The sequence below is a fragment of the Wyeomyia smithii genome, chromosome 2 (genome assembly GCF_029784165.1).
Source record: "Wyeomyia smithii strain HCP4-BCI-WySm-NY-G18 chromosome 2, ASM2978416v1, whole genome shotgun sequence".
NCBI classification, from domain to species: Eukaryota; Metazoa; Arthropoda; class Insecta; order Diptera; family Culicidae; genus Wyeomyia; species Wyeomyia smithii.
In genome coordinates, this window is record NC_073695.1 from 47236585 (window position 1) to 47263333 (window position 26749).

At 38.0% G+C, this 26749-nt stretch overlaps 1 protein-coding gene across 3 annotated transcripts in view; it reads right to left on the reverse strand.

Annotated features, from left to right (window-relative positions):
* Nucleotides 1-26749, reverse strand: part of LOC129721349 (PAN2-PAN3 deadenylation complex subunit PAN3) — a 66352-nt gene extending 39603 nt beyond the window's left edge. The window contains exons 1-2 of one of the 3 annotated variants that reach the window (XM_055673808.1): nt 26635-26749; nt 17481-18155 (exon numbers count right to left, since the gene is read on the reverse strand). The gene's annotated coding sequence lies outside the window, so the exon portion shown is untranslated. Of the gene's footprint in view, nt 1-17480; nt 18156-26569; nt 26592-26634 lie in introns of those variants that run through there. The other 2 variants (XM_055673809.1, XM_055673810.1) reach the window with 2 other exon arrangements.

Consider the following 26749-nt stretch of genomic DNA (forward strand, 5'->3'; position numbering starts at 1 on the left):
TAGAATACTTTTACGTGTCAGTCATTTTTTCTTGTAAATAAACGTTGACTAATCAGATCAATCGAATTTCGCGAAAGATAATTCAGTACGTTTTGAGACACGGAGATTAAGTAAAATTTATAACTTTTACAAATATAAAAATGTGAATTAACTTATTAGAAAATATTAACTCTTCAATTAAGTTTTTATTTCATCCTGAAAAGGACAATTTGTTGTTCATTTTAGTATCACTGACAGTGTGAATAAAATATTCCTTGTGATAAAATAAATAGTGGAAAGCTGATTTAACACTCAAAACTAGACGGCTCACGCGTTGTCAAAATGAGTCAATTTTTCATTGAATGCATTTAATAGTGCCCGCTATCGCCCAGAGACTGCATTTCACTAAAGTGCCTCACTGCATCAGCCGCTATCGATGTTGAGATCCGCTGCAACTAGTTCGCTATACATAGCCATGCCACGGTTGTGGCCGCTATACGCTGCCATTGGTATCCGCTGTCCCTGCATCAGATGGCCCAGCTGCTATAGTTGCTGGGATCCGCTGCAAATAGTGCGCTATCCATTGCTACGCCACAGCTGTAGCCGCTTTCCGCCATCGCTGTTATCCACTGCACTGTTAGTGCTGCTGCTAAGGGAGGACGACTGCTGTTGTCGCTGTCTAGAACTATTATGGGCGGTTTCGGGGCTGAAACAGACTCTTATATATGCCAAATATCATGTTTTAAATGGCAAGGTATCTGATTCTGTGGACCGTGCTTGGGAAGCAATCATATAACGACCAATCAGAGGTCGAATTTTTCGTTTTGACAAGGCTTGACTATTTTCAATAGTACAACAGTTTGAATAATAAAATTACAATTATCTTCTTTTGGGAAGAATCTTAGAAGATTTTCCAATCTATTACTGCAAGAACGAAGGAAATCCATCGAATAATAACCGATATATTAGCATTTGAAATTGGACATATTTTTCACTTTTTTCGGTTTTAGATTTTCATTTCACATCCCTATGTAGCCCAACTTCCTGAGAGAAGTATCCTACTTCAAAATGAAGGGCTCCTGGTTGGTTAACAGTTAGTTCTGAATTCTGCCACAACGTGATACTAGTGTGCAGGATGTGTTTAGTATGTGCTACTTCAAACGCCATTTCGAAATTCTTGGTGACTTCTGATGCCTAAAAACAGCCTAGCTTCACCACATACCACCCAATAGGGGTATTTCCGTAATCAGAGGCGACATTGTGCAGCTCGAGTCGAACGATTTTGACGTAGAATACGTCTTACGGCAACAATTACAGGGACCCAATTTCAATACAGGGATCCAATTTCAAAACCGAAAACATCGAGAGCGTCACAAAAATTGTCCAATTTCAAGCGTTTTAAACCCAGTCAGTTTCCAACCGATTTCTGTCATTTTTGCAGCAATCGATTGGAAAATCATTTAAGCACCCGTCCGAATGCAGAAAATTGTAATCTGATTGTTCAAACTATTGTAATATTGAAAATTTTTGAACAATGTCGAAACGCAAATGTCGATTTTTGATTGGTCGCTTGCTGCCTTTCCCTAAATAGGACGACAGAATGGAGTACCTAGTTAGCCGGGAATGCACTCTTTGGGCTATATAAGAGACTGTTTCTCCTCAAGCAAAACAATTTACTAGCAGCAGGCAACAACAGCGAACATCAACACCGATGGCAGTAGGCGAAGTGGATCAGAAGCGGGCAACAGCAGCGGTGGTAGTGGTTAGCTGCAGTTCTTACCTCTTTCAGTTCGGCTCCCCTTCGATCTGAGTTGGACCCCACCAGCGGTAATCCGATTCAGATATCGTAGGGCAAATACAACCCGAAACTGGAAGAGACTCGCACCGCCAGGTGGTTTGAGAAGCCACCATCATCCAGCGTATGTATATATATAGGGTGTGTGCACATAACGTGTGTGAATATTTGTAGCGTGTGTCCCTAATATATAAGGTGTGTGGCTAGCGTGTGTGGCTTGCGTGCGTGGTTTGCTATATAGCGTGTGAATGTCTAGCGTGTCTGTGCATGTCTACAGAGCGTGTGGCTAGAGTGCGTGGCTTGCTATATAGCGTGCGTGGCTAGCAGTTTAGCGGTTGAAATTTTCATATTTACACTACCCGTTATAAGTTTGGAATCGCTTGACTGAGTATTGCAACACCCAGTTTGAATATTGCAACACCCCGAAAAGTTTAGCATCACTCAAAATGGGCAAATTTCTGTAACTGTAACTGTTAAATTGCTTGACCAGAACTGGTGGCACAAGCCGAACACCGCAACTTTGTGGGTAGTAATGATCATGCGATAAGTTGAAGTCTAAATATGAAAAAACTGCATGCACCCTAGCGCCGCATAGCGGGGTAATTCAGTATTAAATTGTCTACCATGTAGAAGCCTTTAGCCTTCTGAACAAGTTTGCTGAACACCGCAACTTTCTGGCAGGTCGGAATCGTGAGATTAGTTAAGTTCAAAAAACAACTCATTGTGTGCCCACTAGCACCACATAGCGGTAAAATTTCACACTGAATTGGCCACCATACAGTAGCCTTTGACCTTCGAAACAAGTTTGCTGAAAACCGCAACTTTCTAGGTTGTCAAAAACACGAGATATCCGCCTATTCCAGGTGATGCTGAACTTTTCGGGAAGCGTTGCAGCGTTCAAACTGGGTGTTGCAATACTCAGTAAAGCGATTCCAAACTTATGACGGGTAGTGTAATTGCTAACAAATCACCTCATGTAGAATTTGATTATCACTGTGAATCATTCAAAACTAAATAAAAAAATTTGCCATGTTGAAAAAATATTCACTTGTCAATAAATGGCACAATTAACCTCAAAGTTTATCTGGAGATTTAACCTCAATTCAGTGTATTCCCAAACCTATTCCAAGAAATACATTGGCATAAGACAGGCTGTCGTATTCTACGTTACCTCTGCGGTCGTGTCTTATAAACAACCTCTTCAACTTTTTGCTATTTCCGAGCATAGTCATTTATCCTTTGGCTCATTTGGAATTCATTTGGAATTCGGAGGTGGCAACTTCCAGTTTCCGGAAAACAACCTAAAATGGCAGAATACTACCCAATATGAGTATTTCCGTAATCGGGATGATGCCTACACCAGGGTGGCCACTCATTTTACATTTTCGAATTCCCGCATTTTTCCCGCATGATTGCAAGAAATTCCCGATTTGAATCAAAATGCTGAAAAAGTTGTGAATTCACTTCTAAAAAGTTTTCAGAATCTATGTAACGCGTGATAAACGAAATACAGTTAAATCGCAGTATTTTTCCTGAACGTAAAATAACATTATCTTTAATTTAAAAAAAAAAAAACGCAAATCCACAAGTCACAAGTTTTGTTCTCCAAATAATCAATTCGAACAAAATATTTTTTACTCTTAGGTTTAGTAGTTTTATGTTTACCCTTAGCTTCCCATGACTTTTTTCGATGATTTGAGCAAAGGAAAAAAAATTTTGTACGAAAAGTGCTGTTTTGTTTGTTGTTGTTCCCCTCATAGGTTGTTAGTCCATCTAGTCCATCAAAGTTGCATCTCTCTGGTCATCTGCCAACATATTCTACTTGTTTGCATCCAGCGCTCAAAATGGCTAAACTGATAAAAAATGATATTGGGGACCAACATTTCAAAATAAGTAGTTTCGAAACTTGAAAAAATAATTTCTTTTAAACTTCTCGAAAATAAAAAATATTTCCTAAAATTTTCCCAAATCCTTTTTATTAGGATATTTTCTAAAGAATTTTTGGTTTTTATTTCTCCATGGTCATCAATGTACAGTTTACATTATGCAGTTTTTAAAAAATACATTAATATTTTTCAAAAATCAGCTCTTTGGAATGTTCAATTTAGAATATTTTAAATACTCAACTACTGTAAACAACTTTGGCGAAAACATCGCACCAATCAAACAAATCGTTCTGGTTTCGAGAAAAAAATCAGATATTTTAACCTCTTCCGTGTTCAAATAATCAACGTTGTAACATTTGGCAACTTAGAATTCAAAAAATAAGCTTTTTGAGATATTCAATCAATTTTTTTTAACAGAACTACTATCTACAGCTTCGCCGGTAACATCACATCAATCAAGCTAATTATTTTGGCTTTTGAAATATTTAAAGTATTTTTGTTTATTGGCCACAGATTTAGTAGCCAACTGTTGAGTGCACAGGGCGATTGCAGGGCTAGCGCTACGACCCTGCAGACACTAACAGTCTCTCTTGAGCCAAGACACGAACCTACGACGACTGACTAGTTAGCACCGATGGAAAAAAATCGCTTCTAGCGACTAATGAATACGTATAAACCAAGCCTATGATGCGTTGACATCGTCGTCAGTGTGCGAGTTATTCTTATTCTTCGCACATTTGCAAACAGACCTCCATGGTAGGTGAATAACGAAGATCACAAAAGAGCACCATATAAAAAAAATCGTTACTGGTGCACTCTCTCCGCCTTCCTTCTTACGATGTACTTTTCATCGTGGGAGCACGCAATATATGTTATTCTCTATGTGTACAGCTGAGAATATAAAGTTAGTCGCGTTATGAACATGTAATGAATAAGGCTACTGACATACTGAGGCGTCAAATGAAGCGAAGCGTTGAGCGTTTGAGAAGCGGAATAAACAGAAGCGTTGGGTGAAGCTTCCTATGACATAGTGGAGCGAGCGTCGCAAATGCGTTGTGTTGTCATATTCCTAGATTCCAATAGCGGTTTTGTTTAAAGGAAATATAAATTCGTCCAATGGAGATTTTTTTGCTTCTTCAAGCACGGTAAATTACGTTTTTAGTAAACAGAGATTTTTTTATGAAATAAAATAATATTACTGAAGTGAGTTGCGCTACAGACGTAGTAAAAAAAATAAGAAATTATCCTAAATTTTAAACCCGTTGACCCCGAGCAACGTTCAACTAGTTTATAATATCTGTTAGGATTTGAATCACCAATGAGAGCACAGCTAGTTACTCAGCGGCTTGCATTTTCGCGACCAAAGAAGTTTAGCATGCTAGATTTCTGGCCATTCAAATCAAAACTCAACAATATCAAATAATAATACCAGTGCTATTTTCCCGGCGACCTGAAAATTTTTCCCGATAGTATTTTCTATCCTACTTTTTTTCTTTTTTAAGATTTAAGACCAAAATAAAGCAAATATTAAGTACCTGGCGATATCAGGTTTAGTCTGAACATGGATTTACTGCACAACCCTCTTCTAAACATTTTAACATTTTCTAAACGAAAATGTATTTATTTGCTTTTTCCAATTACCAAACCAAAACAAAGCAAATATAAAGCACCTGGCGATAAAAGATTTAGTCTGAATATGGTATTACCGCGTACATATACGCGCGTCAAAACACTACTCGTTCTGTTTCGCCGCCTCTATCGACGCGTCTTTGCCGCTCCAGTATGACCGGTTCGAGCGTTTCATATAGACGTTCGAAGAAGTAGCTCTGACGCTTTTGCGACGCTTTTTGCTTCGCTTCATTTGACGCCTCAGTATGTCATTAGCCTAAGAGAAATTGGATCGTAAATATTTACTCAATGATGGGGATTTTTTTTTCAAGAAAGAGAGTTCGTGTTTTCCTACTCTCACTCAACTCAACGGGGTTTTTTTTGGTGGTAGCTGTTAGGTGCAAGCGCAAGTGCAAATTGCTAGTTGGTTAGAAGCTTTTGTCGGTATAAGGCGTCAAGATGGACAAAGGGCTAAGAAAAAATAATGTATCCGAAAAAGTTCGGCAAATGTTTGTGGCGGAGAATGGCAATTTCAGATGCACGGCGGTGGAAAATTGTAGCTATCGGCCAAAAGTCATTAACGTTACGAACTGCCATCGTAACTTTTTCTCTCTCAGTTTGCCATGATCAGACAACAAATATTTAGCAAACCGTTTATAGTGTTTTCATAACAAAAAATGAGATTTCGGAAATATTAACTTAAACAACTTTTTTAACAATTTTAAATTTTGTGTATTGATAATGTAAAGCAATGCCTTGGTGCTACATTCCGTCTTGAAATTTGAACTTCTGTTTATTATACACAGACTTCGCAGCCAACTGTTGAGTGTACAGGACAATTGCGGGGCTAGAGCTACGATCCTTCTGACACTATTAGTTTTCCCCGAGCTGGAGAGAGAGAGAGAGAGACTTTTTTATTTCAAATAAAGTTGTTCCTTGATCATTGACAAAATTGATTTTTTTGACGTAGAATACGTCTTACGGCAACATATATAGGGGTTCAACTTCAATACAGGGATCCAATTTCGAAAACCGAAAACATGGAAAGCGTCACGAAAATTGTCCAATTTCAAACGTTCTAAACTCAGTCAGTTTTCAACCGATTTCCGTCATTTTTGCAGCAATCGATTGGAAAATCATTTAAGCAACCGTCCAAATGCAGAAAATTAAAATCTGACTGTTCGAACTATTGTACTATTGAAAATTGTTGAACCTTGTCGAAACGTAAATGTCGACCTTTGATTGGTTGCTTGCTGCCTTTCCCTAAAAAGGACGACAGAATGGAGTACCTAGTTAGCCAGGAATGCACTCGTTGGGCTATATAAGAGACTGCTTCTCCTCAAGCAATCTCAGTTTACTAGCAGCAGGCAGCAGCGGCGGACAGTAGCAGCGATGGCAGTGGGCAAACGCGGCGCGGAGCAGCAGCGGGCAACAGCGGCGGCGGTAGTGGTTAGTTGCAGAACCTAACTTTTTCAGTTCGGCTTCCTTTTGATCTGAGTTGGACCCCACCAGTGGTAATTCAATTCAGATATCGTTGGGTGAATACAGCCAGAAATTAAATGAGACTCGCACCGCCAGGTGGTTTGAGAAGCCATCATCTTCCAGGGTGTATATATATATAGGGTGTGTGCACATATATCACGTGTGTGAATATTTATAGCGTATGTCGCTAGCGTGCGTGGCTAGCTGTATAGCGCGTGCATATCTATAGCGTGCGTGGCTTGCGTGTGCATGGTTATATAGTTTCTGTGCTTGTCTATAGCGTGTCTGTGCATGTCTATAGCATGTCTGTGCATGTTTATAGCGTGCGTGGCTAGCTATATAGCGTGTGTGCATATCTACAGCGTGCGTGGCTAGCTATATAGCGTGCATAGCAGTATGGCGATAAAAATTATCACAGATAGTTTCAAATAAATCATCTCATGTTGATTTTACACAGTACATCATTCAGAACTAAATCAAAAATTTGCCATGTCAAAAAACAATATTCAGTTGTCAATAAATGGCATTGACAAACATTATTAACCTCTTTTGACTTCAGCTAAGCCTCAAAGTTTACTGAGTGTATTTTAACATTTATTTGAAGAATGTTTGCGCCAGTGAACCTGAATCACATAATTTTTCGCTCAAGTCCTACTATTTGCAGCGATCAGTTTTAAAATTATCTACGCTACTGGAAACTGCAGAAAATTGTTCGTATTAAACCTAGGTTACCGGGAATGCACTATTGGCCCTCATCATAGCCACTGCCTAAATTAAGCTTTCTCAGTGCAACTTGATACAAAAGACAGCCACAAAACAATACAATTTCATTCTTGTTTTGGATATGGCGTCAAGTGAAACTGATTAGCTGCACATAGCTTCTGCTGTTGTTCTTTGTCGTTACCGGTGCCTTCTGTAGAGGTAAACGTCACCTGGAACAGAGAGACCATTAAATTGATTAACCCCATTGAGTGTATTCCCAAACCTATTGCAAGAAATACATTGACTTAAGACAGGCTGTCGTATTCTAGGTTAACTCTGCGGTCGTGTCTAATAAACAACCTCTTCAACTTTTTCACGATGGGTAATTCCTTACGTATAATTAGTTGGTGTTAAGTCAGATAAACATTTTAATATAAGCAAATTCTAGATTTACTACTCTTTGAATTTCGGAGTTTTCAAGCTTTTGTGCAATTTTGATGTTACGGGCCCGTTTGATTTATCACTAACAGCATGTTTCTCCTACTTGACCCATTATGGCCAAACAACATCTGTCGTTACAAACCCAACCAACTTTTCAGAAACAAATCCCCTGTGGTCAATGAAAGCAAATAAATATGTTACCAAAATCGAACCATCGACGCACTGTGTCAACAGGGTGTGTTACAACTGATTCAATTGTGACGTACGGAGAACTTACAAAACAAATTTCTTCTTAATATGTATTAAGAATTTTTTCCTTACTGTTACAAGTGTATACAAATTTTAATAACAGTTCGAATATTTACAAAACAAATAAAAACAAAGGTTCAAACTGTAACTGTTATCAGTACAGAGCATATAGCTCTGAAACTAACCTTATAATCGTTGTGGCAATGCTTTTCGGTCGGGGGGCTGTGGAATGAGCGCGAAGCCTTTTAAGACCACTATTGTTGGCCCTAACTAGTGTTTCTTGAACTGGTATTCCGCGAACATTCGACTAATTGAAATCAGACCAATCAGGAAAAAAGCTTCGATGAGCTTTTTATCATACCAATTGTTTCTCCTCTATGTTTTTCGAACGTTTGTGAAGGATAGAAAAAGTTTTAATGATTTGCAAAATATTGCAGATTTTATCAGGTATTAATCAGGCATTAGACGTAACAAACACTTGCCATATTTTGTTTGGATTTAAGTTGCATAACATTTTTACTAGGGTAAATATGTTTGTTAAATTAGCCGTTACAAATTTGATCTGTAAATACTTTATGTCATTTGTACTCAGAAATATAGAAAATTGAAAAGGAAGGGAAAAAAAGATCTGAGTTGTTATGCTTATATTCCAAGTTCCTTGTTGAATTTAGTATGAATAAACAAGTCCAGTGATAATAAAAATGTCGTTGCCAGCATATGTTTAAAAAGAATGATAATTCTACAAACCTCTACAAATTTTTGCTAAAAATTTTGCTAAAGAAGCCTTATTTTACCTCTCGGTGTTATTTCTGTACTTCTGTACAAATATATTCGGTTCATCACAATTGGCATACAGCACTTAAACCTGAAAATCGCAGCACTGAAACGTGAAAATGCAGTATCAAAATCTGCAATAATGCATCCAAAACCAGTTCAAAAGCGAGTCAAGCATTATTCAAAGATTTTCAAAACTCCATCCCCGCTCACTCTTCCATAACGTTACTACCCAAATTAGTATGAAGAAAATATTCCATTCACTAATCATAACAAAAACTAGTGAGTAATGTCATTGACGAAATCGCAACGCAATACAACAAACGTATGATTTCTCGGTAACAAACATAGCACATTTTGGTATCTGTTTGGCTGCTATAGAAAACCTGCTGAAAAAAATACCATCCGAACTACTTACTCTCCCTCCCATCATCACCGCACCGCATCATCGCTGCTGCGTCACTGCGATGCGAGATGCAATCCAACCAACATTTATGGGACTCTCAATTATTCTTTTGCTTGTTGCTATCGTTTTTTTCCTACGATGCGCCACGTACGAAGAGAGAATTACAACGGAGCAACGCGCATCACTCTATTCTCAGAGTTGTATGTAGTCAACTGTTGTATTTGTCATCTCCGAGTGACCAAGGCACCAACATTTTATTACGTATTGAGAGGATACAATTTTAGTCATGAACTGTGCACTTCATGATGTGCACAACTCAAGATGAAAAAACAATCAGCTCAAAATCATTTCATTTCCTTCACTGCAGTTAGGCCAGCATCGTAAGACCAGTTACAAAACAACAAGCACCTCCGTAAAACATTGATTTGTATTGTGCCGTGTCAAATAAATGTTATGTGAACAAAAAAAAACATGTAAAAAGTCGTATGCAGAAACAAATAAAATGAATAAAATGTTTTCTTAAAAAACCTCGCAAACGATTATGCTGTTTTTTTTTCTTCACAAATAACGATTATGCTGTTTTCTAGGAGCATTTCTGATTGTATTTACATCAAAAATAGTTTTTTAACAGTCAAATTGTATAAATACGAATTTGAAATATGTAAAAAATTCCAAAATAATGTTTGCTCTATTTTGTGGCAAGTTTTTAATGTTTTTTCAATTAACTGCTCCGCATAGCAAGTTCATCCCAAACCCAAATTTTCACCAGCATTGAGTTTCTAAGCGGAAATGGTAGCTAGTTTCGCTGGAGTTCGCCAAATATTTCTTCTAAAAGACTAGCTGAAATAAAAATCTTTGAAAAACTGGAGAATCAGAACTGTGTACCACTTATTTTATCTTAAATTTGTTTATTCAAATAACTACTAATAACTAGTAATGTTAGTAAGATTGTACAGTAAAACTTATTTTCCATTGCTACTAGAAATTGAAACAGTTTCTATTATACATATGAGAATTTATGATTGATTCTTTCGCTAAAAACGTTTTCTCGGCAAACTGGCAACTTCCATTACCAGACTCCGGACCAGTTTTCGACCCCGGTTTTAATTCGCTTTACCATCTTGAGAAGTCCCACAGAGTCCATTCATTTTTTTTTAGATAACACCAGATTTCGACTTTTTAGGCTATTCTAAGACATTTGGTGTCAACATGTATTTCATTTGAAAAGCAGGCCTGATAAAAGTAGTCAGCTGGTCAGCGGATCAAAAAAAGCAAGTTTAGTGACTTTTTTGTTAAAAAATTGACTGCTGAAGAAAAATGTAACTTTTAATGGATCAACTTGCAGTTCTGCAAACGCAACGCAAATTTAAATGGGAGCTTCGTAGCCGCAAGGTTACAGAGTCTACTTTGATAAGCGGGCGGTCGTGGGTTTGAACCTTAGTAGAAACCGGCCATTTCGTTGACAAAAGACTTTTAACATGGGTTTATTCCCAGGCTCTCCATCACATACCCTTCTTCAAACTGAGTTCCATAGTACCCCTGCTGACACTCATCCTAACAAAAACAAGTCCCTCTTATAATAAAACTGGTCTGAGTACGGTAAAATAGTTCTCTTCAGGGAATTGTAATTATGGCGCGGTCTTGGCTTGAGGAAGGAGATTTCGGTAAGACTCCTTTCTCTCGACAAAATACAAGTCTTACTTATAATAAAACTGACCAGAAGTGAAGCACTAGGTGCCTCTTCAGAGAATAGTGATTGTGACGCGGTGTTTGTAGAAGGGACGAGGTTTCGATTAGACTCCTAACTCTTGACATAATAAGTCCCTCTTAGAATAAGAGAGGAATGTTGGGTGTAGTCTCACTCCAGGGAATTGTAATTTGGTGATATTGGCAGGATAGAAGGAGGCTCGGTATAGTAGAACAGTAAGCTCCAAACAAAACGAAAGGGTAAACTCGTACACACAAGCACGGATATAAATGAAAAGCGTATAATTTACATCAATAGTGATACTGCCAATAATATGAAGTGCGGAGTACAGAAAACACTTGAGCAATATCACAATAGATCGAAATGTCTCTGATCGCAGTGATGAGTCCACACAGAAAAAAAAAAGATATTGCACATAATTTTTGAACAAAATCGTAGTTTACGACAGAAACAACTGAAGAAAATGAGAAAATATTTTACGTGGCTTGTAATATTAGGAGTTTTATACTGTGTAGAGGCCTGAATTCAACTAAACCCTCTAGTGCCCAATGCCGCTATTTGGCGGGCTTCAGTCAAATCTTTAAAAAGCTTCAATAAATACTTAAAAAGTGTTTATAATGATTCATAGTGATTTTACCGAAGCCCGTCTAGAAATTAACTTGGGCACTAGAGGGTTAAGACGCAAATTTGAGTTTCAAGATGGCGGCTTCCGGTTTCTGTAAAACAGCAAAAATAGCCGAATACCACTGAGGAAGAATATTTTCAAAACCAGAATGATACCCAGAGAAATCAAGACGACATTTTAAATCCAATATTGCGTCTCCCAGTTCGCACTTAGATGTTGCGATCTGCAGCAAAGTTGTTTGGTCAAGGACTATCTTTTGAAATAATTTATTTTAGAATTTGGCCGTAACACGGCGCTAGTGTGCATGTAGGTTAGAGTATTTTCAATGTATAGCTTTAAACGACCCATTTCGATCCAATATTGGTATTTTTGTAGTCAGGATAATGCACAGAGCAGGGTAGCGAAAAATTTCCAAAATTAAATCCATCAAAATTAAATCCTTGATAGCATTACCCTTCATGCTGAAAGAAAACTTGTCAGCGGTCTTTAAAATTGATTGTATCTTAAAGTTTTTTCTCTTTAATGTTTTGCTCGTTTTGCTTGTTTTGTTGATATTGCTCGAATTTTTTTATTGAAAAATAAATATCCTGACATTCCCTGATTGTCTCCAGATTTTTCCAGGTTTTCGCAACCCTGGCAGAGGCTAAAGCCGACAGGGCGACATTCTTGCCGTAGGTAAATAAACAGCCGCAAGTAGAGCTGGAGTCTGGAGTACTTCGTGATAAGGTCGTATGTCTGACGCAGTACGCAGGGACGACTTGTCCGTAGGGGCAGGGGCATTGCACAGGGGACGCCAGGCACTGCGACCAGAATCGAAAATCTATTGTGAGATATGCTCGGATGTCTGCTGTATCCCTCATTTCTATTATTAGCAATACCGCTATTGAGAAGTGGCATGTTTATTATAATTGTTTATCAGTGCTTGTGTGTAATGTGATACTCTTCCTTTTACACGCTTAGGCTCTTGCCTTGCCGAGTCGCGGCGCGAACTGCTTTTTTTCTCACGGTGAGGAATAAGTTCAGCAATTGAAACTCATGCGCGTCAAAACAGATCCCGAACTATTTCGCCGCAGTTCGCGCAGCGCCGCACTCGGCATGACAGAGGCCTTACTTACTGTTCTACTGTACCGATGTTCGTTCGTCTTGCCAAATATCACCAACTATACTTATGTTTTTGTTAAGAGGAAGTCACGCAAAGGTGTTATAGATTTCAGCGTAAAGGAAGCCTGAGAATGAACCCATACTTAAAAAGTCCAGTTTTGACCATCAAATGGCTTACTAAGATTCGAACCCACGACCATTCGCTTGACAAAGCGTACTCTGCAACCTTGCGGCTACACAGCTCCCCAAACTCCCCAAGCCACCGGCTTTACTTTCTCATGCGATGGGAGACATGATTCTAAAGATTTTTCGCCTCTGATTATCTCTCGGTATCGGCAAGAATTGATTCTAGACCAGTTTCGGTTGGTTATTAGTATTCATTAGTCCACAACCAACGACACCTGCAGGAGGAAGATGATTATTGAGACAGGCAAAATTATTTCAATTTTCAAATGACCAGAACTTCACTAAAAATGAATCAATTTTGACGAAACCGGTTTTATTTTACTGAAAAATTATTCTAGTTTTCTAAAATTTCATATGAACTTGGCGTAACCAACCTGCACCGGAAATGTTTCGGATTTAAGGAGTGTATGTCAGAGACTACTTTGGTTCCTTTATCAATGAACTCGGAATGGATTCTAGTTTATTGGCAACATAACATATGAACCTAAAAGAAACAAGATGTCAGAAAAAGTTCTACACGTTGCAGAAATGTACATTTTGACACATACTCATGAAATCCGAAATATTTCCGGTGTAGGTTGATTACGTTAAGTTCTCAAGTGATACTAGGAAACTAGGATAGTTTTCCAGTAAAATGAAACCTGTTCAATAAAAACTGATTCATTTTTCGTTAAGTCCAGGCTATTTGAAATTGAAAAAGTTTTACCTGTCTCAACCATTTTATCTGCCCCCTGTATGTAGGCGTTAGGATTCGAACCCAGAACCCAACGTGGTTGGCTACGACTACGCTAGGCCGACGCCATTTACAATTTTAGATTTTAGATATTTTCTACATAGTTTAGTTTTGTTCCATTCTAAGATCAAAATATAAAACCTGATTAGCATCATTCTTGGCTTTTCTGGCTTTCAACACATTTTTAGCGATTTGAGTCTTAATTTTCCTTTGGCTTTGCTAATTTTTGTTAGTAATTTGTAAACTAAGTCATTAATAAATTTGCTCGAGTTCGATGCTAATTGGCTAACATTCCTAGCCAATAATCGTATGTGTTATTTGTACACTTTAATGATGTCTGCGTTAGGTAAATGAGCAATTCGTGTGAAACATGTATGGTGATATTCAACCTCGATTTTCGACTTTCGTTTGTACACTCTGAGCCTCGTTCCTCCTGCCAATATTAATTATCACCCATTATGATTCCCTAGAGAGTAGAATTCAACGCAGAGAAAGGGTTAGTCGGGAGCCTGAGAATAAACCAATGCTCAAATTCGTTAACATCGAATGGCCTGGATTCTATTAATATTTGAATCCTCGACCACCCGTTTGGCAAAGCAGATTACACACACCTCGAGAACCCGACGTGGGATATCGTAAAAAATAAGTAATAATGCTAATATTAATATTCTGTCCGGAAGATCTACACACCAGCAGGATAGCGCGCTCTTTGTGTCTGTAAGCAACGGAATGGGGCGCTTAAGCAAAAGCTAGAAGCTAAAACAAGCGTTTGAAAGTTGTACAAGGTTCCGACGAAGTACAAAGGATGCTATTGATTATATCACAAAGGATATTAACAAACTCAGTTGCCCCCAATCGAAAAATACTGCAAAATAATCTAGAGGAAAAAGGAGAAGATGCACAGAAGGTGAGAAATTGAAACTATCTAGCCGCTGTGGCGAATCAGGTATTTGTGCAAAAAATATGACACGAAATCCAAAGAAAGTTCGAGCTTTCATCCGACGACGACTAATATTATAAAAAAACTTCATTTTGACTTAACATGTCTCCTAAGTCAAGCCAACTCCGAGATAGAGCTAATTTAGTTGTTCCGGATTCTCAAGAGTGTCCCAGATCAAATTGCGTCACGGAAAAAAGCTGTAGAAAATTATCCTTTGGATATTTTCTCTTGAAAAATTGGGTAGAAGTAGTTTAGAATGTATTGTAAAATACAGTATTTTTATCGCTGTCAGGTTTCCGAAAAAGTCGACATCAAAAATCCTTAATTCGGGAAATCAGAAAACAATCATGCAGTCAACGGTAAGTCGTGTGATGAAACGTTACTACGAAACTCTGAGCATCGAACGGAAGGAGAAAGGCGGTTCGAATGGATGTTCTGTGGAAGCGTTTAAGTGGAATCTCAATACTTCGAACAGGGAAGTGGTAAAAAATTGAATCTTTCCAAGTCTTTCACTCAGTAAGCCAAGGACCGGGAGGGACTGGATACGTATAAAGTGCAGAAGGCTCCAAATCGTGACAAACGGCAAAATACGGTGGAAACTGTACACCCAGATGCTGACGAAGCTTTATTGTCTCATCATGGATGATGAGACTTACGTTAAGGTGAACTTCCAGCAGCTTCCTGGGCTATTGTTCTCTACTGCCCAGCACAAGTTTGATATTGCGGAGGAGGTAAGGAAGCAAACACTTTCAAAAATATATATGATTTGACAAGCGCTGCTCATAGTTGCAAACAAAGTGCGCCGTTCGTGACTACCAAGATCTACCTCAATGAGTGTTTACAGAAACGTTTGTTTCCTCTGTTGAAGCAATACGAGGGCCCTACAATCTTCTGGTCGGATCTAGCTTGGTGACACTATTCAATGTATGTCCTGGATTGAAACGAAGGCAGCGAGGTCACTTTCGTACCCAAGGACATGAACTCCTCTAACGCACCGGAACTACGGTCCATCGAAAAATACTGGGCTGTTATGAAGCAGACACTATGAAAACACCTAAAAGAGGTCAAATCTGAGGAGGACATGAAGAAAAAGTGGGTTTCCGTACAAAAAGAGCTGAAGCCAGATGTTGTACAAAACTTAATGTGCGGAGTTAAGCGTAAAGTGCGAGCGTATGGTTATGGCATTGAAGTTGAATGAAATAAATATGCCAAAATCTTACTAATGGGTTATATTTTACTGTCTGAAAGTTAGGGAAGGGTCGGTCAACTAGGTAATTTTTCACAGCTTCTTTTTCCGTGATGCAATTTGATGTGGGAAACCCTTTATAATAGTTCTCTTCAGGGAATTGTTATTATGACACGATGAACCTATCGATAAGACGTTGTCCTCTGGACCAAATAGTTCTCTCCTATAATACACCTGGCAGAAAAACGTTTATAAAAGTAATTTACTCTCTTAACTGCCAATAATATGAAATTCGAGGTACAAGCAACGCCTGAGCAATGTCACGATAGATCAAATATTTCTGGTCGGAGTGATGAGTACAAAGAAAATGAGGGGAAAAAGTTGCCCTATCACAAGGTTATCACAGGTTATGTTGGACACCGTTCAACTGTGTATGTCATTGCCATGATCCCGTCGGAAAAGTTGTTTTAGAAATGATGTACGTCTTCGGTAGATATTCTATTTTCGTCTCGTTCACCTATAAATTCTCAATTTCGCGTATCTGTGTCAAAGAATTCTTCTTTGATATAAAGAGGAACAAAAATTAGCTGTCGGATTTATTGATTGACAATAAGGTTTTTTGTTTTGTAATATTTATGGTCAACAGTAGAAGTGCGATACATTGTGATCAAAGTTTAATTGCAAAGTCAATTACTATTTACTAGGTAATTTTGACATATATTTAACCACTTCCATTTTTTTAAAATACATATCTAATCTAGAGATTTATTTCAGTTTGGTGAATTACTAGCAGTACTCTAATAACGATTAGGCAATGAATTATGATTACTACAATCATGATTCATCACAGTGAAATGTTCTGTCTGTAGTCATAACTTCTCTCACCTCGCACCCGAGGAGCACCACATGACCAACAAAAATGATTATCTGTGCCGCCTCTCGTGCATTGCCTCATCGGGGGCAAACAATTGAATGTATCGAAATCGCCACTGCATGGAACAGCCGTAAATTGAAGGCATGCGTGTGCTTAAAATTTATGCCAAGAGCTACAAAAGTTTAGTAATGACTTGATCATCACGAATGGTGCGGGTTTCTTCTCTTATTTTTCTTTCGTTAGGTCGATTCCACCACAGGTTTAACGGTTTGCCAAAACAAGAACTTTTACACTGCGCTCGGTTTGAGCATTGGCGGCTCAATTCATGACCCAATTATTGCAACTACAGCAAAATAAGCACTGAAACATAATACGTGCAGCCAGGAAACTAATCTTGCATTGTAAATTAGTTGCTAGCTGCGAATCACGCGTGTAGTGGAATCGTACCATTTATCGTTTCGGTCAAGGGTAGAAAGTAAGGGCGAGTGGGTTTTCTCGAGCGAGTAATAAGGTCATCATCCCATCGTTCGCTGGTTGGAGGCAATGCCACTGTCGTACGGGATCCGCGGTCGAAGTCTATATTACGTGGTTAGCTTCAGTGCTCAACTCAACAACTCTTCTAAGAACAATTACTGTTAGTTTAATTAGATTCATAGCTAGCTTGAGTACAGCTGCTTACGAGCTAATACCAAACGAACTCTGACTAGATAATTTTTCGAACTACTGTAAGCTCTATTATACGACAAAAATTCAAGCGTTCATGTTGGTGTTGAGTGGGAATAAAATAAGGTCAATGTATACATACCTGAATTTCTTTTTCCTCGTGTACACGCGTTATGGGATCAAATACTGAACGAGCAGCAACAGTGACTGCAATGGCTCCGTTTCGCCCGTTTGCCGGGTTACTGTTCCAGTTCGGCAGTTTATGGCGATAGTGTAATGCCTGCGCCCCCTCCGAAAACACCGGATCGAGCCGGTACGCTCCGTCGCCAGGTTGATCTGCGTTTCGTTTTTCTCTGCACACTCGATTACTTTGTGATCACGATCGTTTTTTTTTCGTTTCCTTTGGAGGGATCACTTTTCACTTTAACCTTCTTTGCCAGCGAACGGAACAGAGCTGAACTAGCTTTGATCGACCAATCAAATCTAATCGGTAATTTCGCGCACCAAACGTGATCTCGACTTTTGTTTCTTCACTGTATCGATCCACTTTTTATCCTGCCCTCATTGGCAACATTATTATCACTGCTACCGCCACCAACATTATCTCCGATGAAACGAGATGAATATCAAGTACATGGTAATCACTTGCAAGTTAAGATGAAAGAAATCATCTGATCGTTGTTTTGTCTCCTCTTCTTGGCGTGTTCTTGCGGCAGCTTTTTGGTACACTGCACGCTAGACGCTTTACTTTTCTTGCACTCTTCTGCCACCCCGAGTAGTTTTGTATTATTATTACCTCTTTCTCTTTTTACCTTCACTTCGAACAGAAAAGAATAAAAACAAATTTGAGCTGCTTTACACAACCATCGACAGCATAATACCAGCAGAACACATACACTATCGAAATAGCACACGTCTGTAGATGATGTTATGAATTGATACATCAACATCACACAACATAGCCGCGAGCTTGCCGAAGTTGTCTGTGTGTGTGAATCATTCAGCTTACAGTGCTATATGTGGAATATTATAACGGAGGCTAACGATTATGTGAAACACAGAAGAAATTGGCACTCTGCTGACGAGCCTTCAGATTCAGCTGTGGGAGCAGGGCTGGTTGCAGATGGTGATGCTGCGTCGTGACCTTATAGATCACATAAACCGATCATCGAACGGACGTACCTTGTGGGGAGGATGATGTTGCTATACCGGATCGAAGATCGAGCGGATGCTGCGATTCGATCGGGCATAAAGACAAAGAGAATAGTACTGCTGACTGAATAGCAAACGAGACCAGAAAACTATTGATAATCTGCTTTAGAATCTGTCGTATTGTTTGATTTCAATTTGATTCGAATATGAGATTCCAAACTGTTGGTGTAGACAAAATCTTTTTTTTTTGTTTTCAAATTTCTCTACACTATCAAAACTTTCAGCCTATTTTCTATACTAAATCGAGAATATTTTTTTTGTGATTAGTTATATGCGATTATTTCCTCGAATCCGTTTTAGACATAGAAAGAGCATTCGACAGTAGTTGTCATAAAGGTTTGATTGCGAAATTGCAAACTTTTAATGTTACAATTTTTCGAATCAAAATCTGATCGAACTCTGCAGGTTGTCTATCAAAATTCAACCTGTCAGAATTCCTGTCAGAACAGGTGAGCTTCAAGGTTCAGTCTTGAGTCCAGTCCTGTACAACATATTTATTACTTCCGATCTTCCTGATTTACTACCAGGATGCACGAAGTCATTATTCTGCGATGACACAAGCATTTCCATAAAAGGAAAAAGTCTTCGTGTCATGAAAGGTCGTTTACAGAAAAGTTTATATATTTTCTCTTCCTACTGACAAGAGTGGAAAATCTCTCCCAATGCTTCTAAAACTCAATTGATAATATTTCCTCATAAATCAGGGGCTTCTTTCCTCAAGCCAAACAATAATCATGTTGTCAAGATGAATGGGGTTATTTTAAGTTGGTCTGACAAGTTTAAGTACTTGGGACTAATTTACGATAAAAAAATTATTTTCAAAGAGCACATTGCGAGTATACAAGCAAAGTGCATCAAATATACGAGATGTTTATATCCTCTCATTAACAGGAATTTTGAAATTTGTTTAAAGAATGAACTTTTGATTTACAAACAAATTTTTAGACCAGTAATGCTTTATGCCGTACCGATCTGGTCTAGTTGTTGTTTAACAAGAAAGAAAACGCATCAAAAGGTTCAGAATAAAATTCTGAAATTGTTTTTGAACGTTCTCCTTGGTTTGGTACACTCGAATTACATAGACTTACTGGTGTTGAAACATTAGAAGCTATGTCAAATAAAATTATCAACAATTTCCGACAAAAATCGTTGCAATCCTCAATTGCTACGATGAGCTCTTTTTATAGTCAATTAGTGAGCAATTAAGTTAGTTGTAAGTTTACTCCCCTTGTTTGACAAGTAGGTTTAAATTCCTACGAATGATAAGTCCTAATTGCTAAAGGAAACAAATCCTAATAATTACAATAACAAATTTTTAACAGTGTCGAGAAGTCACTATTTGTGATTGGCCACACAAACTCATCATTTACTAATATTTATCATAAATACTTAAGCTACTAACAAACCACCAATGTATGTAGTTCCGCGGGAATGCGAAGATGAACGGGAATAGAAGGTGTGACTAGAATTAGAAAAAAATTTCCCTCGTCCAGACGGGACGTTCACCTTCGCATTCCCGCGGAACTACATACATTGCCCGCTTTACTAAACTTAAAATGTAAGTCAATATGACAAAAAATGAAATTAGTTCGTAAAGTAAAATTAGCACAACGGAGCTCTTCCGTGATACGCCTTCCATGGGAGTTGGCCACCAACTGACGTGTCTCATCGCTTGCGCCGCTGTAGATATAATAAGTCATTATACATAGTGTGCGTAAAGAGACCACTCTCTCAGTTGACAGAAATAAACTTCCACAGGCAGTGTGTGCAGTTTCATCGCGGCGTGATGAGATGCGGGAACACAATAGTAGAGGGTGATTCATCATTGGTCTTAGGAAGAGTTACCCTTACCCAGTAGTTTAATTGGCCAAAACACCTTGCCGGAGACAACGGAGATTGCGGGTTCGTGTCCCGTCTGGACGAGGGAAAAATTTTTCTAATTCTAGTCACACCTTCTATTCCCGTTCATCTTCGCATTCCCGCGGAACTACATACATTGCCCGCTTTACTAAACTTAAAATGTAAGTCAATATGACAAAAAATGAAATTAGTTCGTAAAACAAACCACCATTTTATCCTCGAATCCGTGTTTTACCGAGTTGCTGTTGATAAATATGTCTTATTGTACTTTGAAGTAGTTAAAAATAACGAAAACGATTCAATTGTGATGAAACTTTGAACTATTCATCATATTTTGGACATATCGCCAGTGAGTTCATTCCACCATCTTTCTTGCTTGTAAATTTTGGAAACCATAGTCTTGTTTGTCATGAAATCGAAAACCTGTGGTTATCTGCAGTTGCAAATACCTTGCCGAGTTATAAGATTTTGTTTTGAATTTATCGGTAGAGACAAATCTGAGCTCGTTAGCAACATCACCGTGACCAGTGGCTTTATAGAATTTTTGTCCGGAAAGCTGTTCATAATCCATCTTTACGTACAGTATCGTCCATGAGGATGCATCCTTCGTGCTTCGTATGAACCTGATCTTCCATTGTACCACGTTTTTGGGCACTACATTCTAGTTGCTTACTGGTCCAAAAAGATAGATATCTGCGCTTTGGCTGGTATTGAACTTCTTGATTTTAAAACATATGAGAAAAAAATCAATTTTCACATGCTTATTAATGCCTTGCAAAAATAGTGTTACAAAGCTATGAAAAACATTTTTCATTCATCGTTTTTAGCTGATCATCGACGTTAGCAAGTACCTTCATAGTGATCTGCTGCATAAATTTCACCCTCTTTATCTCCAAATCGTTGACTATCGCCTTTTCGCGCTTTCTTGCTTTCTTCTGCTTCTTTCTCTGTCAAGCTACTCTCGAGCTTCCAGTGATTCTGTATCAGGATGCCAATAAAATGCATGGGATAAATTTAAGAGCTAGGGCATTGAGGTTTTGTCTTTTCGAAAAATGTCCTCAGTCAAATTTTCAAGCGGACTTCGGGAAGAAGAGCCTCAGAGTGACCAATGAAAAAATGCACAAAGCACTGTCAAGATGCATCTTGCAAAATGCATGAAACGTTGAGATCTGTTCTTTCAAAACAAATTTTTTTTTCGAAAAACTTCGATCCTGGGACTTACAAAATTTTCGAGCTTGGGCCAATGGAATGTATAAGAAATGTTATCATGGTCCGTAAAATGGAACAGACACTCTGAATAAACAATTTGAAAAAAATATTATTAGCTACTGTTTGTTTTTGATATAGAAAAAATCTTTAACAAATAGCTCCTCAAGGTGACGTCTATCCCCAACAAAATCCAGTAGTCAAAAGGTCGAACACAGAATAAAAAAAAACTTTTTTTTTCTGCGAAACACTTAATGTGGAGAATGTTGAAAATAACAGCCTTGATTGTTTATATTATTAACGAACTTCCAGCAGATATTGACCTAGTTTCCGCATCATCATATCAAACATCGAGAAGTACAAACTGGGTAGATCCGTTCCGGTCCGGTTCGTGATAAAATCGAGACTCGAAGTTTCCGGTCCTATCTGACTTTTAACCGGATTCTACCCGAGGCGATGTCGAACACTATTCACAAGAAGTTTCAATACGCCTCCCACGACGCTGATTACATTTTGACTTCTCTAAAAATCTGACAATATATGTTACGGAGCAGTAAATTTATCCACCTGACCAAGCCTGAATCTATTTGACGCAGATCTGGTTGCGAAGCCACTGTCGACTTTGGCTGAAACCATCAACCAGCTTTCCCCTAGCCGGCAGAATCATGCCAGTTAGGTCATCGTGTGAAAAAACAGGTTTTCATGTTGACATTTCCTCAGAAACTGTTGAAGAAAAAAAAACGGCGAACATGAAGGAAAATGATTTTCCCGGCGTGAAGCCTAATTTCCCGGTTTTCCCGTATTTTTTTCCCGGTGATTTGAAATTCCCGGCTTTTTCCCGTTTTTCCCGGTAGAATGGCCACCCTGTAACAGCCTCTGGGTCAGAAGTTCTGACTCTTAGTTTTCCTTTGACGCTTACTATTATCATTGAATTCATTCTTTCGGAATTATATACGGTAAGGTCTTTTTTACACGAGGGATGCGTTCCAAATTTGTATGGGATCGCGTAAAAAAAGACTTTTTTGAGTTGCGAATATAACGAAGAAAACCGTTTTAAAATGTTCGAAACTCGTTTAAATATGATAGTGGTTAATCTAGAGACCAAAGTTCAATATTGAAAATTTCCAGTATTTACGCCAAAAATTGAATGTTTTTGAAAACTGATATATGGTACCTAGGGACCTGAAGCGGAAAACGTGATTGAAATGAAGACGATATCTTGTACCGTTTTTGAGTAATTAAGAATAGCAACTCGCGTAAAAAAAACGTGTAAAAAAGACCTTACTGTATTTTCGTGGAAAACTTTCGTTTCTGTATGGATCCAACTGTGACTAGTAATTTTGATCTTCGTGGCATTGTCCTGTTCGCGATTCTGGTTTTATCGCTTTTTTGCAGTACTAAGTACTAAAATTCGAACCTGTCACCACCCGCTTGTCAAAGCGGACTCTGTAACCACAGAATGGTTCAGGATCCATAAGTTTAATGGCTAATCCAATTTTTGCTAATGCATCCGCTTTTTCATTTCCTTCGATGCCACATTGTCCAGGACCCTGTAAAAGTTTACCTTGTTTCGTGTAGCTAGTTGCTGAAGCATTTTAACACATTCCCAAGCTAAAGTGGAAGTGTAAGAAAAAGATTTCAAAACATTCAAGGCTGCTTGACTAACAGAAAAATGCACATGCTAGCATTTTGATATTTCCTTTTAAACAAATCGAAGTAGAGAAGAACCGTACAAAACGCACCAGTTGGGTAAGATCAGATGTCCCATGCTATTGATACTCTTAAAATACTTATACATGTGGCTTAATGACGAATTTTTCGTTTTTCTCATATAAACCCAGCTTTTCTACGTAGCTTAAAAATGATTAGAAGCGCTGTAAATTTCGTAAATGCTTAACTGGTGCGTTTTGTACAATTCTTTCCTACATACTTGAATGGCATAGATTTTAGCTTGGAAAACCGTGGGCCATTTTCCCATCGCCACTGAAACACTCACTCCAGGGCCTGATATGCCAGCCCCTACGCGATTTCCCATTTTCGAACCGTTAGTGTATAAAATTATTAAGTCTGAACTATAAATAAATTGTTGAAATCAATTTTTTTTATATCTTCATTTTTCAGTATTAGAGGATTTATATAAAACTCCTTTAAAGCGTGTAGGCGGCCATTCAGGTCTACTTCAAAGAGATCATATGCACGACAGAGTCTAATTGCACTTTTAACCACATTTAGTCGAATATTCTGAGAAAAGGGGAAAGAAGTAAGAGCATCCAAGGTTTTGAAAGGGGTGGTCCATGTAAAGGCAGTCTTTGTAGTTTTTCGAGCTTGAGTTGAGTCGCATTTTCTTTGGTTATATATTATTCTGGGTTTTCTATAGCCGAGTAGATCCAATATATCATTCTATGCTTAAGCATTCATTCTTCCCAAAAGCCCTTTTGCAAGCCCAAAAAGCGCATGACTTGTGTGACATGTGCATTCCAGAGAAGCATACTGTTTAGGAATACTCCAAGATATTAAACTCCCATGACGAATATCAACGGAACTCTGTTTAAATAAAGAAAGAATTTTAAGATTAGTTGTTCTTCTTTTTGTAAATGGTACAAATGTAATCTTGGAGGGATTAAAAGTTAGTCCTTCTCTTCTACACCACGAGAGAGTATAGTTTAAAGCTGACTGCATTCGTTCTGAGATGTCATCGAATTTACCACGAACAATAATAACCACGTCATCCGCAAAACCGATCACTTCAAACCCCAGTGACTCTAAGATCGTTCACTACTAAGGACCACAGTAGTGGAGAAAAAACTCCCCCTTGTGGACAGCCTTTGACAGCTATTAAAATTAACCATCCATTTTCCAATAAATACCTATTAGTTTCTTTCCGGCGATTAATTGGGATCTTAAATGATGAACTTTGACATCTTTATCAAAACCATAATGCTATTTTTTTATTAATTAGCAAAATGTGTAGAAAATTTTCTACAGAATTATAATGTCAATTATGCAGGTCGAAATCGATCATATATAGATTCGATTATATATAATTCGATTTTTCACAATTTTAGACGAACGAAAAAAAATTATTTTCCAAATTTCAAATATCTTAAGCTGATAATTCCCAAAGAAACATCTATAAAATACGAAACGCTTGATTGTCTGCAGAGCGTTGCAACCAATCCGAAAATTTTAGAGACCAATGAAAAATCTAAAAATGTTTTTAATTATTTTTGTGCGTAATTAATGGACGTTCTTTAAAACCTTGAAAAAAAATTATTTAGAAACAAAAAAATTAAAATTAAAATTTCAAAATATATTATAACATAATTTAAAGGTAAAAAAATTAAAAAAATAGAATTTAAAAACATATATATAAAAATAAGTTGACAAATTAATACACTGATCATTTTTTTTCCATTAGACTGCAATTAGGCCGTTACAAATTTAATTTTCATTTTTTGTCACCCCCCCCCCCCCCCCCCCTTCAAAAATCTTGAATGTTGGAAGGGGAAGAAAAAAAAGCTCATACCGTTTTATTCATTTTATTTGTTTTCCGACAGCATTATTGCTTAATTTAGCAATGAACAAGTCCAGTGACAGAGAGAGTGTCGTCAAAAGGCAAGCGAAATTTATAATAATAATAATAAAGTGTTATTTTTCAACATTTATTCGAGTGCAAGTTACAAACGTCATAACTTGCACACAAACTTTTATCAAAGATATTTTTTTTTTCGTCTCCGTGTTATTTATTTTTTGCCACCCCTTTTGCTAAGTTTGATAACCTTGGACATAAAAAGATTTCGAAATTTGCATCAGCCTTACCTTAAAAATAAATACAAAATATATTTTATGTATCACAACTTTCCAATTTATTTTCCAGTTCAACAAAAGAGCATTAATAATTTTTGTGATGATATTTCACGATGTAGGTGATACATTATTTAAACCCATTTGCTCTACACGAAAAGAATTCATCTGGTCAACTCCAGAGAATTTGCATATCTCAATTTCGCATGTACTGAACTTCACTGAAACACAATTTTTTCCCACATATTTTTTATAAATATATCGAAAGCCATTGAGAATCAATTTGAAATGATTATCACTTGAACGATTTTTTTCCTAATAAATGCAAAATGTAATTTTCTCCAGTGCCTAAATGAAGTGTTCCCCCGCTCGGAAACAATGGTCGGTCAATGGCTGTGTGACCACTAGATCGTTGAACCATAAAGACAGTGTTGTTCTGCGTAACAATGCGACACCACTACAGAGGCAAACAGTAAACACATCCAGCGAAACAGGAAAACGCTTAACCGTAAATAACATGAGTAGGTAACATAAATAAGATCATCTTCGGTGCAAAAGTGTGGGTTTATATCGAAACATCATTAGCATCTTTTAACGTTTTGTTCGTTTCCACTTGTCTCATCCTTTCACTTTATTCGCTGTTTACACTACAGTTTTCACACTTTTCCGCATTTTTGGCACTTTTCACTGCAAAGTATACATCGTCACCATCACAAACACCACCAAACCTTGACACCGTTCATTGGAAACCGAGATCAAATCCTTTTGACCCCACGGCACAGTAGGTTCCGCGCATGAGAAATGTTTTTTTTTCTTCACTTTTGGGGAACCAGATTTTTTTCAAATGAACTTTCTGCTCCGTACAAACAATAAGAACTTCAGTTTATTATAACAAATTAAACACTTTTAACTTCGAGCAGCACACAATGAAAACAGGGCCACACGAAGACACAACACCTCTAAAGAGTTGACTTTCCTTTCGCAAACTACGCGTTTTCTGCGTTATCCAACCTTGCGAAGGTCTGCTTTCGCTTGTCCTTGGACGCACTTTTCCTGCGAAATTCACCCGCCAGGGTAATCCAAACGCGTAGGTTGCAGAGTTATTTTGTACGGGAAACTTTCACTAGCGGCTAGTGATACTCTAATAACCTGCTTAACGTAATCCACTACGGAAAATTTGGTGTCTATTTTTTCGATGGGAACTTTTTAGTTACCTTTTCCCGAGACGAAGCAACCCAACTAGCTCACGCTCACGACCGACCGACAGCACACGACTACGACGACATCACGGGCTGGCAGCCTGGTTTGCTTGATTCCGCTAGCTTACCG